Source organism: Rissa tridactyla, chromosome 2, assembly GCF_028500815.1.
Source record: "Rissa tridactyla isolate bRisTri1 chromosome 2, bRisTri1.patW.cur.20221130, whole genome shotgun sequence".
Lineage (NCBI taxonomy): Eukaryota > Metazoa > Chordata > Aves > Charadriiformes > Laridae > Rissa > Rissa tridactyla.
Window position 1 is genome coordinate 130,758,556 of NC_071467.1, and position 17,493 is coordinate 130,776,048.

Consider the following 17,493-nt stretch of genomic DNA (forward strand, 5'->3'; position numbering starts at 1 on the left):
AGTTCCTGCCTGTCATTCCACGAGATTAAATTCTCTGATCCACCGTCCTTTTTTTCCCTTTTTTCCTACTGCGTTATCTTATCTGTGGTATAGCTATCGCTTTGATGGTTTAATTGTACGTGTCTCTTGACCTCTTTAATGATAACCCTCTGTTGGCCCACTCTTCCTTGCGTTGACCAGGTGGCCATATGGCATCATCTTAACTTCCTCCAGTGAAGTGTTTCAAGTGAAAGTGCTTCTCCCAGGCAAGAAAAACTTGCTATAGTATAAATCTCTCTTCTTGTTCTCCTTGGGTCTCCTATTTGTGACTTGGGTCTCCTGGTTCTCATTGTGACTCTATGCTTTCCTTCTCCCAGTCTCCTATTCGCAAATCTGCTTCAAGCCATCTCTGTAGTTTGCCATCATCTTTTATTCCTGATATTGCACATTTTTTTCCATGTTTGTCTCCTCACTCGTAAGTTTTGTGACTCATTAACTTCAAAGTTCAGTAGCAGATGCTGGGAGCAGTGGAGAAACTAAGAGTTTCTTTTGCCATAAAGAAGATGTGGCTTGTCAGGACTGTGAAGTATACTGATAGTGGCTTCACTTAAATCTTCCTACTTAACACTGCCCACTAAATGGTTGAAATACAAATCTCAGATAACAGCCTGTTTGGCCACAGCAACCTTCCAGAAGAAAGTGTGACTTGTAGTTTTTGCTCAAACAGCAAAATAAATGCTAAATCCAAATTCCTTATATTTACTTAGCATAAACATTTTTTCATATGAGACCTCAGAGACTCTGTTTGAAGGAACCGTTGTTCCAGAGAACATGACTGAAATTGAAAAGATGTACTTATGATTGGCGTCATCCACATAACTGGGTGACATATCATTTGTCCTTTTTTCATCAAGGTAATAATCCTATTTGTTGCTCCCAAGAATGCTCTCATGTCCCTGTATGTTCTTCTGTGGTTTATATCTTGAATTATATCAAAATTTAAATTTTCTCAAGATAATTCTTTTCAGAAAGAAACTAAACGCATTTTGGGTTGATTGCATTTTGGGTAGTGTCTGAAGCTGTACTCGCATGCTGTACTATGTAGTACTACATAAATACCTGAGTTAGCTGTAAAAAGGAGCAGGAACTTTTTGTTGCTCTGGTTGTACACTTTTGAGTATGTGAGTTTACTTCTTTTGTAGTTGGCTTGTTTGTCTGACATGGTGTAGATTTTGCTGTAAACATGCTCGAAGCAGAAATCTAGTGACAGTGCCACAAAGTTAAAAACTGGAAAATAATTAAGTATAATTATGAACCTTTTAATACTCAGTCTTGATAATACTTAAATATAAAATCAAAGGGCAGAGCTGAAAAGTCTGTGTACAGGGTGAACTTGTGTATTTCTTGCCCAGACTTCCTTTTAAAGTAATAAAGCAGCAGTAGTGGTCCACTATCGTCATGTCAGAATTATACAAATAAAAGTTTGGGACAAAAATAGGTTCAAAATTTCATCAGGCAGATCTGCATCAGTAGAGTGCATTTTTATTAAATACACATTGTTGTAATACAGTCTAGATTCTCAGAACAATTTGCAGAGATATTTCTGTAGTAAATGTTCTTTTACCTCTGTGTTTTAGTCTTTTAAAATGTTCTTTTTATGTAGGTAGAATGGAAGGTAAATGTAAATATCAAAGTTATGGAGAAAAATACGGTGGGAAAAGATCTTCCCCTGGATGTTCACCTAATGATAAAGGAGGTAGTAACTCCTGATTCTTTTGCATATTAGAGATTTGTATATCTTTTGGAGGGAGCCATTGTAAGATTTGTTTTTGTTTTCTTAATTGCACTGTCCGAATAGTTGTTGTCCTTTGCCACCTCTTTACAGGTGCCTCTGTTAGGCCACGTCCTTGCCTATGTCTGCAATTATTTTTAGTTTTTTCTCTCCAAAGTCTCAAGTCTATACTTTGTCTTTTGGCAAATTCTGTGAAATGTTGGGAAGCATTTACTATTTAAGCCTTTGCTTGGATCACATGTGTTAAAATCTTGCAGATTAACTATATTTGTGTTTTTTAAAGTGAGTTGGATGGAAGCTTGCTATATGGAAATAACAGCTCCCATCTGTTTTGGAATAAATTACTTGTCATAGTGTCTTTACAAGGTGAACACTTGTCATAGACATCCTTCTGTTTCTGCCTTGATTATATTTCTGACTTGACCACTTCAGTTTTCAGAGAACTTGAAAATTGCTGAAGAATGACCTTACAGGCTCCATTATTAATCTCACGTACATAAAGGAATGGTTTTCACAGAAAACATTCAGCACTCTGCTCATAATGAGCTGAGGCAAGGAAACATACGTGTTCCTACTTTGTTATCTTCTTCCTTTGGCTTGAATTTTGATAGAAAGGGATCAAATTTTGTAAAAGCAGATGAGCTAGGTTTTTGCACCAAATTAAATACTGAAAGAATTGCATTCAGGACCACACATACATTCTCTTCTTCTGGGCCTGTTTGATGTCTGCTCTTAATATTTGTGTATCCATTGGGTCTACTCTTAATTCCTTTATGAGAACAGGCTCTGAGAAGAAGCATGGTGGTTGCTGGGAATGTGGGAGAGGTACAGCAGATACCCAACAGCTGCTGTTGAAAGGATCCCAACACCGTGCAGAAGCCACCTTTAGTGCAAAGGATCTCTTCTCTCAACTGTATTCCAGTGAGCCCAGGAAAAACACTGGCTGCCGTCAGTAAGTGACTGGATGTGACAGGCTGGGTAGTCAAAGTGAATCATTGCAAAAGGAGAGGACCAAACATTTTCTGGCAGCCCAGATGAATGGAAGCGCTTGCTAGACATAAAGGTTGCTCTTTCTAACCCTTTAAAATGCCCTCTAATGAGTAGCAGTGGCCCTACGTGAACCGATTCTGATCTAATGAGAAATTTACTTCTCTAATCTCTCTGAGATCTGTCTCTGCTTTCAAAACAGAACTACAGCTATCTTATCCTTCCTTTCTGTTCCGCACCTCTCACTACCTTCTGCCACTCTATGAATCTGGAAATATGGGTGGTAGAGTTCCCTCCCGTCCCCACAATTTGATCTCTACGTTGCGAGCCAGTTATCTGGAAAAAAAGAAAAAAACGTTCTATCTTTTACAAGTCCTTCAAAATAATTTTGGAGACTTGAGAGTAGAAAAGACCAAGGTACATTGGCTTTTTTAGAGATATGATGACAAAAGTACATTCAATTAAATTGTAAGGCAATAAATTAAGATACGTGATCAAGCAGCATGGAGTCAAATCCAGTTCAGTGTTGATAAAGTGGTACTCACTAAGGGAAAGACACTTGATTAACTCCTCATTGCTGCCTGATTTTGAATTAGCTGAATGCACTTAAGACATTTTCTTTTTTTTAATGCCACTCATTGTATATCCTTGCATGCTAATTAGTGAAAGTTTCTGTTTAATATGGATCAGCATACAAAACAAATAAATGTTAGAGTATATGAGAAGCAGGTCTGAAAAAATAACACTAAAATGTAAATCCAGTATAGAAATGAGTGATGTGCTACGCAGTTTCATGGGTAACATATTCTGGTTGTACTGCATTCACAAGGATGCAGCTGAAATGGGGAAACTTTCAGGCTGTTGAAACAGAGTTTGAAACAAAGGTAAAGGGTGCAAATAATAACAGTTTCCTTTTAAAAATTAGATCTCCAAAAGTAGGTCATGATGAGAATATACACTGGCACAGTGTAGGATGAATAAAGAGCCCATCCACGTTTGGCTTTTCTCAAGGTATGATGATAAAGGGACGTTCAACCAAATTCGAAGACAACAAACTCAAAACTAGCACTCAGCTTTTTTCTAATGCAGTGCAGAATTAATCTATGAAATGAATGCACTGATGTAAGTTATCTTTATGGGAAGAAGCTTGTTAGGATTAAATGAAAGATATAAATCAGTATGTACGTCTACCAAGAACACCCACAGCTTCATTAGACATGATTAAGCAAAAATCTAGGAGGCATATACATTTTCATGCTTCACTGCATCAGGCATCTAAGAAATAGCAGAGGTTAAGAGTAAGTAATTTTCATGTTATTCTCATGTAGATTTCAGCCTCTCAGATTGAAAAAAGAAACCCCTGACTCTTCTTGACTCTGGAATTTTTGAACGTATATGTGGGGAAGACTAAGCTGTTCTACCGGTTTTAATGAGAACCTTGAACCGTGTGAGCTTTAAAGATGATGTTTCATATGAAACATCACTGCAGAATCCTGCATAATGCAGGAATAAAACTTGCTGTGAGAATGGCATGAACAGACTTTCTGATTTCATTGACATTTTTGGAGGAAAGCCACAGTGCTTTTATCACTTGGTTTAGAAATACCTGTGTGGTGCACCTCTTCTTACTTCTCATAGGGAACAAGAGATTGGGCTGAAAGAGTCAACAAGAGGAGCTATTTCTCCCTATCTACTTGAATGCATTCTCTTGGTGGGAAATAGTTATGCCCTTTTTCTTAGCAAGAAACAGAACTATTAGGAACTCGGCTGTCAGTTCTGCAACTAAGAAACACAGAAGGTGAAATTACTAATTGAAGTAGTTAGGGTGGATCAGTGCTGGATAATACTAAGTGGTGGAATCCTATGATCTCGAGGGTACTTCTCAGGTGACCGATTTAGCTGACATTAGTTTTGCTCCATTTTATTGAAATACCTCTCTTTGGATTATCTGTCCGTGTCTTGTTTGCCAATGGAACATGGGTCAGTATTGCTCCTTTAACTTCCATTTATATAGTTGTATCTTGATTTGTAATAAATAAATAAATAACATAAATAGAGAAGAATAGCCTGAGTTTGACAGCAATATTTGCATTATTGTTACAAAACCTTTGTAGCGAAGTTGACTTGGTTTTGTCAGACACTGGTAGCCCGAGGGTTTTGTCATCAGAGCTGTCCACATCGTTTTGTCTGGAAGGTGTCACTCAGGATTACTTCAGTGAAAAAGAAGTTTCACAGAGTGCTAATTTATCCCTGAATAGGGATGCTGTGGTTTTTGTGGCTAGCAAGTAGAATGAAACTCATTTTAGATTTGGTATTCTCTCAGACTTTCCTAGTCGCCCATTTTTTAGAAAATGCTTTTTCATGCCACCTCCTTAAGGAGAGGATGGGGAGAAAGATGTGAGTTCCATGCACATCCCTCAGTTGATTTTCACAAGAAGATATTTGGCTTCATTAGGAATGAGGCTCTTAAAGTTGCTTCGAAAGCAATGCTCCTAAATCAAAACCAGATGTGCCAATAGTTTGCATTACCATTAAACTTCTCTTTTGCTCTTTTTCCCATCTACCCCTGCCCAAGTTAACAAAAATAATTTTCTTTGGGAATGGTAATCTTTCTGACTTAATTGGGGTTGTTTACACCATTTGTGAGGATCCTTCAGTAAGAATGCTAAGTTTTTGCTCAAGTTACCTTGCTCAATTGAATTTGAGTACCTTTATAAAAATTGAAGAATAAACATAAGGCTCTTTCAAAATCACTTTTTCTGTCTGTAACAGTTTTGTTCTGAATTCAGATGTCCATTTTTTGGTGTACCTGCAGATGTGTCATTTTCTTTATCATTTCCGCTCTTTCACAAAATCATCTTTCCATCTCCCTCCCACCATTTTACAGTCTTAGAAGGGTTTTGCTGTCGTACAGTTTTACTCAGCTGTGTCCTTCCCCATCGCTACTACTTTTCTCTTTCACACTCCCGTCCCACTATGACATTTGACTTTTGTTTCTCTTTTTACAAGAAATTGGGTGTGTTCTAAATATTGCAGATGTTTCACTCAGATTTGTTTGAGAATCTTCCCATACTATTGGTGTGACCGTGGTCCATGACCCAATTATCTAAGGCCTTGGCAAGCTGCGTATTTTAACTTCTCCTTGGTCTCTCATGATCCTTTGTCTCGCTGCTGTTATCTTTCACCTAAAGTCTCATATCTTGCAGTCTGCTGTAAATGAGTTCCTGGAATCCTTTTCCTGGTTTCTGATCTCTGTCTGCATCGCATATCTTCCCCTTTCAAGACTTAACACAGCGATGCCACTCTCTCAAATATATCTTTCTTCCCATCTCCCCCGCTCCCTCGCTGCCAAGCATTCTGCCAGCATGGTGTGCTGTGCCATTTTTCCAGTTCCTCTCAAAGCTTGACTCATACCTTCCTTTACAACAGCTCAGGTTCCTAGGCATTAATCAACTCATAGTCTTACTTAGGATTGCATCCTAATATTTTTCCCCAGTCTTCCAACACTGATTATTTAAAATTTGTTTAGCAGTCATTTTTGAAGACAAAACCTTTTGAGAGTAAGTTTTTGAAGTAAAGCTCCCATCCAGTCCTTTTCACTTTACCAAAACTCACTGTTGAAAGGAGTTGGAAAGATGAATCAACGCTTAGAAAGGCGACTTCATTCATTTCTGTGGAGGGGAAGAGAATTAGGTTAGAGAGACTTGGTTTGATTCGTTATCATCTGCCCTGAGACCCGAAATGGTTGTAAAACACACTGTGTATTGATCTAGCTAAGTAACCATGCCTTGTACTCGCTGTAGTTGCATTCTTTACTTTAGTAAACCACTTTAGTGTTCTTGTTCACTAACAATATTTCTTTTGCTTGGTGGTAATTTGGAAAACACAATTGTTTTGAATTTGGCTTATATGCTAGATATAGATACTTACACTAGTTTGTTCTAGTTAACAGTGTTTTATCTGTTAATGTTTCTTTTGTCAGCTTTTGAATAACTTTTCAAAATGAAGGCATCATCACAATGGTGTTTTGAGTGGAAACGTACTTATATACTGAGCAAATCAACAGTACGATGCTTAACTCTTCCTTTCTGAATCTTCACCAAACTTTTCTATTATATATTCTTGTACTTACGTAGTGAGTTCTCTAAGTAAAATCTTTCATATCTCTGCGTCAGAGAAAACTACTGATAGCTCAGACTACATCTAAATTAGATTCAGTAAATAAATATGTGAAATAAGTAGGTGGTTATTGCTGCAACAGTCCTGCTAGTTGAACAAATCTAAACACTGCTGTGTTAGATAAAATGAGAAATCTTGCTTTTCATTACCGTTACCCGTGCGTTAAAGCAAATAACCTCAAACACGATCGCTTTCTTGAATATTCTGTTTGATGTTTATTTGTTTGCCTTTTAAAATACCCATCAGATGAGCTAGAGTTTTGTCAAAGTTTTGTAATTCTCGTTTCTAGCGGCAAATTATGGAGGTAGTGTGGCTTTAACTCATGTTTGATTAGAGGCTGTATGTTTTTAAATTAATTTCTCTCTAAGCTCTTTGCAAGGAATAGTAACCCACTGCAGAGAGGTTACAGTACTATGGACTCTGTCTGTTCTGCCTTAATGATACAAGGGAACAGTCGAGCAAGAATAAATGAGGTACTTTTGGTGGGTAGAAATGTGAGCTGACTGTCAGTGTGAGATTGGTTCTAGGAGCAGTTAGCCAGCAGTAATAGGGCACACTTGAGTAATTGAATTTGCATAACAAGGCTTGCTGAAGAGATCTGACAGGCCCAGAGATTTGTCTGGCTGGAGATCTCCAGATGGACGTGACCACACAGCAGCTGGGTGGCACGTTTCTCAGCATGGTCAGCAACACCCAGACTGTCAGCTGGCCCCTGCAATTGCAAAGCCCTGGCAGGCCAGCTGGTGGCTTCTGACAGCCAGTGGCCCCGTTAGAGAATCTTTTCATTCTGCCTGTCAGGGTACAGGACCTGCAGGGACCAGTGGTAAGATGTAACAAGTCACCAGTGAGAGTTGTTAAGATGCTTCAGAAACCTGCTTCTGTTAAATAGCTGCTGCTTTACCGCTGAGAGTGAACCTTCTGAAAGCTTTTTCCATCCTTTAACAAGGACAGGACAAACCTGTTCTCCAGCATTTTGTTTGGAAATCTATCACTTGGTGTTAGTTTCTACATGTTTAGTTTCAATAACAATATTTCATTAACAATATGCATCTAACCAAGCATGCCCAGTCAGTGACAGAAATGCATTTTTATGCGCTTAATAAATTTGTAAGACAAAATACTGGAGCTTTTCCCCTTGTATTTCTTCCATGGGTAGTAATGTTGCTGTATTCTAGGTTTAGCAGGTTCAGTTAAAGGGAGCAGCTCATGGAAATACACTGTAAAGGAAAGTGTTAGTAACAATGGAGGCAACATCTATTTTACTTGGATAGCATGCACAAATATTCTGTATAGGTAGGAAAAGAATATGCATAATACTAGAAATCTCTTCCTCTGTCATCTTCCAAGAAATGATGTAAAAAATTAGGAGTATCCCTCTCTTGTTCCAAGTTGCTTGGCCCTAACATCCCTGAGCCCCAGACACTAAGCATTAAGCTGTTTGATTTAAACTCGGTCCCCTCTCCCAAACTTGGGAAAGTTCCTGTTCACCAGGAGTTTAGAATCCAGGTCATTCCACTCCCAAACCAGTAATAAAACCACTAATGGGAGTTATATACTCTCACCTGCTTATTATTTCTGTCTTCATTGATATTACTTTTCCCTGTTTAGAAGGTGACATAGTCAAAACAAGTAGTCACCTGCTGTCTAACATACAGGCTAGTGATTTGAGCAGTCCCTTTTTTGATGTATGCAAACTCCCACAAACTGAGGGAACTAAGAATAGTTTTTTATTGGATGTGGTATCCCTAGCCATCCTAATTTCTTAAGGATCTTCTTGCTTCACTAAGTTTATTAAGTTGCTTTCTTTTGGGAAGGCTGGAGGAGAGACCTGTTTTCTACTTTTCTTCAAGCATCAGTGTCTGGATTGTTTCTGTGGGGTAGTCATCCATAGACTGCTGTCAAACCAGTAGCCCTAACTTTTACGTTTTTTCTGAAAAATTCTATGTTAAAGATGAACATTAGTCCCCTCCTTCTTACTGTGTTCTCTTTCTTTCTGGCAGGTAATGTTCAGCCTTTGTAAACCTGGCCAGTCGATTCTGCCACCAGGTTTTCTGCCTTCCTCACTGGATTAGTCCTGTCACTTATGGTTATGACTTATCACAACCTTTATCTATTCCTACCTTCCACTTCTGAAAGCTTGAGTACCTTTAACAGTTATGCCTAATTCTACTGTAGCCATGCTCTGTTACCACTCTCAAGTCAGGGCAACCTGGCTGTAGGCGCTTCCCTACCCACTTCGTAATCTGAAGGTAGCAGGGGGACCCCTATAAGACTCCCTCTCTAATTTAATGGTTCACATCTCTGCAGGTGGGCTGGGATTCCCTGCCTGGACTTTTGCACCATGGCTTTAGTCAGACTGAAGTCTTTTTTTGATGAAGGAGGATGTTGTACCCAACTGAATTCAGGATACTTGGGAGCAGCAAAGGCCTTCTTGTGCACAGAGGACTCTCTATTGGCAAGAGCAGTGTGAAACAGCCTCGTGAAGCATCCTATTCATCCAGTCTGCTCTAGCACACAAGTTTAATGCTGGGTCCTTATTCTGCTTCTCTGTGGGCTGTCTCGAATTCCCTGCCTGAACTACTGCACCCTGGATTTAACAGGCTGGTGCCCCTCTGGCACTGTCTGTAATCAGCTGTGTAATGTCCTATTGTAATTTATCTGTGTAATCCATCTTGTTCTGTTGCAGGATGTATGAGTTCCCTTTTGTCTCAAGAAGAGATAGATTAGGCTGTTATAATAAGACCAAAAACTTCACAATTTGGAGGGATGGGTGAGGCTTTTTTTATCAAGAGCATTTTGATACCGCCTCAGAGACTGTCCAGAAAGGGTTCTCTCTTAAAAGAACTCCATATGAATGGAGAAAGAATGAGAAAAATTGTCAAAATAAAGACCACTTTGATTGTTTTAGAGACTTTAGATATTTTTACTTGTATTTTTTCTTATTGACTGTAATAAATTCTTAGCATGCAATAAGTAATTTACGAAAAGTTCCACTTTCAAAGAAGTGGAATAATGCCATTAAGCCTTTTAATTAATTTTATATCTATTCATCAAAGGAGGCTGAAATCACAAGTTATAAATTTTGTTGAGCCCTGTGATGCTGCAACATAAAACTCACAAGATTTAGCTTGTAGAATGGAAACCTCAAAGCATTTCTGTTCAAATAGCAATGATGACTGAGCAAGTCACTGGTTTGTGTCCATCAGATTAAAAAAATAGGCATGTAGATAGCATACTCAACAAAACCGTCTTCCCTTGCCACCCTGAATTTTTGCTACATATATTGTTTTGGGGTGGGGAAATATTTTAAGTCTGATGTGTATATAATCCCTGTAAGCCCATATGCTAAATAAGCGGAAACCTTTTGAGTGCTTTTTTTATCTGATTCTGAAAACATCCTTTTTAGGACATTAACCTATCATGTAACATTTTTGGGCATGAATTTAAATATAATATTATTGAGAAATATCATTGATCAACCAGTCCCTCCTGGCACAATAGTGCAAATCTCTAATCGAAACACTGAACAGCTACCTCAAGAAGAGAAACTTGGCAACATTTGGAAATTCCTAAATAATCGTTCTACTGTGTCCTATGTTGAGTTCTAGCTAACCCTTGACACAAGGTGGAAAATAGCCTCTTTAATAGTAAGTGCTGCATCTTTGCTTCCTGTAGGTGATTCTGATCCCTTTTGTTTCCTTTTTTTGTGTGTGCATTTTGCACAAAGAAAGTGAGGAGTTGTGCTTGGGATAAAAATATAGAGGCTGCACAGAGACAACAAACGTAGTCTGAAAAACTGTACTCTACACACAGCAAATGGAACTGTTGAAATGCCAAAGTGCACTTTATATGTTTAGCCAAAAGTGATTAAGGGGCTGGTATTTCAAATGTTGTAGCAGGTATGATTACCTTCCCTGATAAGAGCATAATGTTAGGCTGTGTTTAGCAGATCTGATTACTCTCTGGGTATTGCCTGTGCCAATTTTAGTAATTTCTGGTGTGGATGCTTTACTTTTATGCCAGTTGCTCAGTAGCTGGTTCAGGCATTTAATTTCTGATGTCATTTTTAGTATTAAATTGAAATTTGGAGCAGTTACTTATTTACACTTATATAGCATTAAATATGCTTGTAAGTTTCTCAATAAACGGCTCTCCTCTCTTCCTTCTTTCCCCCACTCTCCAGGAAAGGGGAGATGCAAGTGTCATCAAAGCCTCTTTTTTGAGGGTTCGTAGTACAGAGAGCACAGATTGACTTCCCTCTGAGGCTCTGGATATGTAGCCAAAAAAGTTTATATTAAGTACTGACCTGATCATATTTATGTATTTTTCCTAGTAAAGCCCCCACTGATCTGTAGTTTGTTGATGAAGGGATACAAAAGGAGACAGAGCCATACTTCGTGTACATGATCCCCCCTGTTAATCTAAGAGACACAGTACAAAAATTAGGAAGACTTTGCTGTTAGAGAGTGTTTATTAGAATTAAGTCTGTATTCTGAAATAAATTGCTAGAGTTCACTTATCCTTCCCAGTTTCCTTATCATTCTTTATGAATGAAACGCCAAATCTCTGAGGGGGCTACATTTTGGGGCAAAAAAAAGAATGCTTCCTAATTACATATTATAAGACCAGAGTACGCACAGAAAGATTGCAGGATAACCTCTTAAAAACCTTATTTTCTGTGTTTATATGAAGCAAGTGCTCTTCTTTCTTCGTGTACATTCCTGTGTACTTAAAAAGTTAATTTTAAACTGTACTGTTATCTCCCTATGAAAGCAAATGTATTTTTTCTTTTCATTTAAGAGCTTTTAAAAGCATACTTTAAAAAATTATTCTAGCCACTGTTTTCTCATTTGCTAACATTTCAGAATCATCTTGGGCATTTTATAGTTAGCTATAAACCAAGTAGAAAACATGCCAAATTACATTGTTTATTCCAGGTTCTTGCTTCCTCATTAATTTTTTTGTGACTAAGGATGAAAAAACAATCCAAATCTATTGAGCCAATTACATGCATGCCAAAATGTTCTAGAGAATACTTGAAAATGGGAGGCTTTGGGCTACTCGCTGACTTCTTTCTTCAGTGTTAACAATAATTACATCTCTTCAGTGCATATGATTCAGTGCATTTCTAGTGCAATCTGATTTTTGTAAATCAAAAGTTTTAAAAATAGGAAATAAATGTGTCTCAAGATGAGAAAATTGTTTGCCCTTAGGGGTGGCTGTTTCTTTCCTTCCAGTGTATGAATCGTATAGGTTTTACCAGTTCTGAGGTTGTTTTTCTCAACAAGTGGCTTTTGAAAGGATTTGTTATTTATTTAGATTTTGCTGCTAATACCTTTTTCTCTTCTCTTAAGAAGAAATGTTTCTGTGCCCTCATTGACGTCCTCTTCCTTGTTGCTTTTACTGCTTTGAGCAGTAACAAGTAATTCTTGTCCGCTGTTAAGTTTTCTGTGCTTAATTTGTCTGATTTTTTTGGTAGCAGATTTATGTACATAAGGATCTTTTCCTTGTTATTTACTGTTGTTAAGGTTGCTTCGTATGGGTTACGTTTTTATTTCATAGTTATGGCATTTTTCCATCTGATATAAATTTGAGATCACATATCTGCACTGGTCACCTTCCTCGTCTTCATTTTCATGATATGTGAGGATGTGTGTGTGCAAATGTGTGTGCAGCCATCATCAATAATTCAAAATGATCTCTCATCTGTTCCTTTTAACTTTCACCATTATTTAATTTTACTTAGAGGAGGCAGTGCTCTACTGAATCTCTACTTCGCTTTTGGTCCTTCCTTTCAACTTTTCCTGGATAGGATCAGTTCTGTCCTCCATCCTTGCCTCTTCACCTTGCAAACCCTTGTAATCCCCTTCCTTGATTACTACCTGCACCTCCACTCTAGAGTTGATATCTGCAATTTTACTGAGTTTATTTACAATGCTTGAGTTGCAAATAACATCTTTCTATCATAGTTTAATTGTCTTGTTCTCTTTATATGCCTATTTTACATGATGAGGAAGAGTAGAAGCAAAATAAAGCAACACAGCAGGTAAATAAAGTGGACTGAACTACACAGGGTTTGGAAAATCAGATTTATTTGGTTGACATCTGCCTGCCTTCAGGCAAGAATGGCAGGTCCCCTTTTTCTCTAAGTTCATCAGTGCTGTCTTTCATGTTACCACTGTTGTGGTAAGCCACCACCACCTTCAAGATATTTCTAAAATGGTTTGGGAATCTGCCTGTCCAACATATCAGTTCTGGTTAAACTGTTAGTGAATACTTGTTTTATCTTTGACGCCCTGTTTGTATGCAGAATCTGCCACTTGTTGTGACTTGTAGTGTCTACCCAACACAGTCAGGACTGTGAAGGGTTGTTACCTTAGTCTGAAAGGCCTGCACTTTTTGCTGGACTTTGGTTGTGTCAAGGAGCTGTTTAGAATGGGGAGAAAGAAGTCTCCCCGCCTCCATTATTCCTCTTCCTCTGCAAGAGGCAAAAGTGGTGAAATATGGTTTACTGGAATAGAACAAAAATGGCTATGACAAACAACGTCTTTAAAAGGGCTCATAGAATGAGTGGACAGTGAGGAACCACAGGGGCAAAGCAGCTTTGGGTGGCAGAAGGCGGCTACGTAGCTTTGTAAGAGCAGAAGAGGCAATCTAAGTGCAAGACTGGTAGGTGAGCTGACCTGCAGTACAGTAAGAGGGGCACTGTGATCATGAAGGTGGTCATCAGTTACAGATAGAAGAAAGGATGTGGGACATCCCAGCAGACAGGGGTACAGTTTGTGCTTGAGGGAGACCTAAACACAGCCTCTCTGTGTTAACACTTCTTATTACAATGCCTGATGTTTCTGAGAGGGAGTGCACCAGGGCTGTGCTACTCCATGGCAAACCCCTTTCCCTCTGTAAGTTCAGAGGAGCGGTACAGAAGAGGTTCTAAGCTGGTGGCAGATACTGTTACCCATTCGGGCACACCACAACTAGCAGCATTTGCAGCTACGTAGGACAGCCTTGGCAAAACAAGCCAACACTTACTAGTCAACTGGCTTACGAGGACTGTTTGGTTTCTGAATGCAAAAGCAAAGCTTAAACATATGTCTGCGCTGGCAGCATGAATTACTTTCCTGCATAAGTGTCCAGAATTCCTTTATTCCTTCTTTACATTTCCAGCTGAGCTCTTTAACTGGGAGTTCAGACATCAGGGTTCGTGTTTTGTCCAAGTTTTAGTCGAGTCGGTTTGACATGTTCTTCTTTCCGTGGCTGCCAGCGGTTATAAGTCAATACTTGGAGTGATAATTCTTGTCTCACCCACGGTCATTCCATTCATATGTGGGCTGTTTTGGGGATTTTGCTCAGTTCTTTTCCAGTCCCTTGTCCTGAAAATCCCTTAACCCTTTCAGTGACAACAAGGGGTGAAACCATTGTGGTTTTCATTTTAAAAATAACCGCAGTAGTTTTCACCTATTTTGCAGTACTGTGTTTTAATAATAAACCATAGTAGTTACTATGTTTGTGTCAGTTAATGTAATTTGACAGCTAAATGCCATGTAGTCCTACCAGCTTCAATCCGAGTTATTTATATACCGTGATGTACAGAATTCTGAAAAGCTAGCTTAAAAGTTCTGCATTTTTTTGTAAGACTCCTAGACGAGTTAAATTAAAAAGACGTGGAGAAGATATAGCAAAATTGTACCAACCTCGTTGTGACTGGTAAAAGGTGGGGTTTTTCTTTTTTTCATGGTTTGCTCTTCACGGGGAATAAGTAAATTGCTACAAATTGTGTTGAGTGGGGCTGTATCATGATACCGAATTACATAAGGGAAAATCTCTACTGTAAATGTAATAAAATGTGGGGCGTTTCCCCATGTATTCATCGATATAACTGGCACAAGTTTCTAATCTTCTTGAAGTATATTGGTCTTATTAAGCTAAGGTAGCTTTCTTCTTTGAGCTATGCAGCATCGCTCAAATTGTTTCCTATTTACAGATCGGTATTTTTATTGCCTCATTGACCTTAGAAAAGCAAGAACAATTTCTGATCCTTTTCTGATATGAATTGACAGCAGCAAGTCCTACACTAGCATATTCTAATTTTTTTCTTATTTGTATCGACCTGGGGTTTGTATTTGGACAGCCATTTTGAAACATTTCACTGTACATCAAAATAATAAGTCCTAACGGATTGCTTCCTGCTTGACTAAACAAAAGTATTTATTAAAAAAAAAACAATTGTGCCTTAGCAAGTTTAAAAGAAACAGTAGAGCAAAATAAAGTAGATTTTCTGTTAATGGCGTTGCTTGATCGGGTATTTATATTCTGTGTATGATTTTATTATATATTAAATTCTGGCAACAAGGTAGCTTTTCCTCTCTGAGGTCAGTAGTGTTCAGATTAATCAGGCTGACATTTCATGCCGGTGGGTCATGAACTGTTGATAATAGCATTAAATGGTGATTCACTTGCTGCGGGGAGCACAGCTCATTATCCAGTCACTATATTAAATCATCGCCACAAACAGCCAGGATCCTGTGTGTGTGCGTGCACGCATCTGCGCGCGCACACACACACACGCGCGAAAATCCTGTAGCTATATCCATTTCTCTGTTTATAACAATTGTTAAAGCTGTTTCCAACATGCAAGAGTGATGGACTTCTCCCATCTGGGAGAACGGAATGGTTCTCTCTAAAAAATCTGTTTATGTATGAAACAGGACTATGCAGTTTATTTTCTATCTTCTCTCCGATAAAGGGCCATAGTTTGTGTAGCCAGTTGCGTGTTAGACAAAAGTGAAGAAAAATACATCCGCACCATTTCTAAAATGTTTGTGATGTAAAAAGAACGAGATGCAAAATGAAAACAACTGAAATCTAAATTGCTTGTATTCACTGACTATGGATTTTTATTTAATACTGTGTTTCAGGGGCTTCTATATTAGTTTCAGATGTGCTACTTCCTGTTAAAAAACATTCATACTTTAAAAAAAAATCGCACTGTCCTAGTGCAAGAAAAAACATATCTATCATAATGGAAAATTTTAAAATAGAAGTCAGTCTAAATATGTTATTATGTTGAATGAGGGGAAGTTCCACTCTCTAATGCTTAAAAGATTTTGCAGCTAAATGCAAATCTTACTTAAATTTAAGTTGCGTTCTTTAAAAATGAAATTTGAGTTAAGAGTATTGCAAGGCATGTGTTTATCAATTCATATGAAATGTTGGGCTTTTTTCTCCTACCTGGAGCAGAGAATTGGGGAGTTTTCTCTCTCCCTGTCCTCTGCCCTCTCCATCTGAGCCAGTAAAACTTGGTGTAGTGCAAAAGTGACTGTTGTTCAATGGCAACGCTTAGAGGCACTTCACTTTGAGATATGAAGGCTTACTTGAAGTATGAGCTTCTCAAGGTCTTTGTAACTGACGCTGGAGAAGTGATTCTTTTATTAATATATTATGTTTTTTTCTAGAAGACATTATGTGTAATCGGTATGTAAATATTAATTAGCGTGAGAACCATGTTAACCTCAATATTGACTTTAAAACTGAGAAGTTGGGGTTTTTTTCGTGCATATATATATACACTTTTATACTCTTATGTAAATGGTTACAGAAAGGGAAACCTTTTTCTCAAGCAATTAGCACACTGTATTCTTTAAGAGAAGTAAAAAAAAAAAGGAGTTAAGAATGGAAACATTTTAAATTCCTCAAATTGGATTTTTTTTAATGTTAAATAGCAACTAAAATCTGCTAAGAGAAACAAGATAACATGAAAAAACCGTAGGCCACTAGAGGTCAGTGTTTGGTAATCAACTTCTAATGAACCAGAACTGTCAGGAAGGCCAATAAATTACACTGTGGATTTTTCTAATTATGAATTCCTATTTAATCATTCAATGACAAGTTAACTGTGGCAGCGGTTCTATGTACTTTGCATACACAGTTATGTTAATGTACTATTATATTTCTTAGGATGGAGGTCCTCCATCATTAGAGCAGTTCATTACCAAAGACTCTCTTATCTAATCATAATTACTGATTATGAGAAATAATTAACTTTGTTACCCTCTTGATTCTGTTCATAGGCAAAATGCACTCTTTTTCGTTTCTTTTTTCTTTTTTAAATGGAAGACCAGAGCAAGTATTGACTTTAGATATCTTTACATTAAAGAAAAATGGCGAATTTAGTTTCCTGCAAAATTGCTTAAGTTGTAGTGTAGGAATACTTACAGTTAGTGGGGGGAAAAAGAGGTACACAAATTATTTTATAGTGGGTCTCCTTAAGTTGTCATTCAGTACAGTTAAATGTGAAAATATGTTTTGTTTCATGAAACTGCAGCATTTGGAGCATGTAAAGATTTGTAAATTTAAACCATATGATTGCATATTTGTTCATCCTGAAACAATAAAAGTAATAATAAAAATAGTATCTCTTTTTAAAAATATTTCCATACTAAACTTAGAATTAGTTCATACACAAAGAAGTATGACTTTTGATTAAATTACAAGGGTCTGAACTCATTGGATAAGTGGCATCAAGTACACTTGAGAACACTGAAAAGTACACTGCA

The 17,493-nt window shown here is 37.8% G+C and overlaps 1 protein-coding gene across 1 annotated transcript in view; it reads left to right on the plus strand.

Annotated features, from left to right (window-relative positions):
* Positions 1–17,493, plus strand: part of HIBADH (3-hydroxyisobutyrate dehydrogenase) — an 85,999-nt gene that overhangs the window by 41,656 nt on the left and 26,850 nt on the right. The gene's annotated exons all lie outside the window — the stretch shown is intronic.